Source organism: Chrysoperla carnea, chromosome 2 (assembly GCF_905475395.1).
Source record: "Chrysoperla carnea chromosome 2, inChrCarn1.1, whole genome shotgun sequence".
Lineage (NCBI taxonomy): Eukaryota > Metazoa > Arthropoda > Insecta > Neuroptera > Chrysopidae > Chrysoperla > Chrysoperla carnea.
Window position 1 is genome coordinate 13487632 of NC_058338.1, and position 1667 is coordinate 13489298.

Consider the following 1667-nt stretch of genomic DNA (forward strand, 5'->3'; position numbering starts at 1 on the left):
TCCACCTTAATTTATTCAATTATATTCAGTATTATATTATTATATACAGAGTGTTCCATGAAAGATTTTTGAATAGATTTATTTTTAAAACAGTTTTCAATATCTGTGATATGTTTTAATTTTTTTTTAAACTCTTATCAAAAATGATTTTATGATTTTAAAATAATATTCTGTATATAATGAAATGTTTTTATTAAAATGTATCATTTTAATTTTTGTATTTATTAATTTTTTTAATGAATTATTACGTCTTTTTTTAAAATAATTATAAATATTGAAATATATTATATAAAATTATTTGCTAACTGATTTTTAGAAGACATATTGTCAAAAAAAATCATTGTAACTGCAAAAAAAAAATTGAAAATATATATATATGTTAATCTTGCATAAAATGTTCAATTTTTTTAAGTCCTAGCGCCCTTTATTGCACGGTACATGCTTTGTAATCAAATAATGTGTTATTTTTAGCTTTTTAGCTTTACAATACCACACAACCACAAAAATATATAATATATTGTGTGCAAATACTGCTTATAATTTTGATAATATAGTTATCTCTTTTCAATCATCAATACTGTAACTATAGTCGTCTCTGTTCATCAAATGATGAATCTTCGATGAACTCATAATAAAATTAAATTTTTGTTGTTATATCATCGACAACCTTATATTTTTATGGTATTATTATAAACTACAAGATTGTCTAAATATTTTAGATAGTTTTTTATCACACTCTCTAGATTTTTTGATATAGAAATATCCAATTGAAAAGGATAACCTATATGATTCATCATTTTTTCAGTCAACTTTGAACGATAAAATAATAAAAAAAACAGCCCGATGACCTAGGAATTTTTTTGTGATTTTTGGAAATTTTGTTAATCCAAAAAAATGTATTTATAAAGTTTTATTGAAATCCCTAGTATTATTCAATCCTTGCATATTTTCTTAATTAATGCACTAGCTACGTGATTAACGAAAGAAATAGTTAAAAAATTCATTTTAACATTCAAAAAAATGTATTTATAAAGTTTTATTGAAATCCCTAGTATTATTCAATCCTTGCATATTTTCTTAATTAATGCACTAGCTACGTGATTAACGAAAGAAATACATAGTTAAAAAATTCATTTTAACTCTGAATTAATTACACCAAATTTCTATCACAAGTTTTTTTAATCTACTGAGTGCGATTTATATTAAACCAACGAAAGTACATGAACAGGCCCGAAAAGTTTTTTTTTTGCGTACATTTTTACTTTCGTGATGAGAAAAACTCTCACAATTTCTGAAGGACTTATATTTTAACAATTTGCATTAATTTTTTCTTCAGGGACCTGGTGACTTTTGCAACAATGAAGAATCAGTTATTGTCTGTAATGAAAAGTTACAGTGTGTCAAAAACAAGTGTAGTGGTTGTATAGATACTTATACATTAGATATGGGTATTGCAGTGGTAGCACAACCAAATTGTTCTCAAGCACGAAAAAATGAGGTTGGAAAATAAACAAATTTTTAATGGAAGATCCAATTAAACTAATCCATTTTTTATTAATTTATTCCAAGCCAACTTAATTTATTCAATTATATTCAGTATTACATTATTATGTACAGAATGTTCCAAGAAATATTTTTGATATGTTTTAATTTTTCTTATTTCAAAA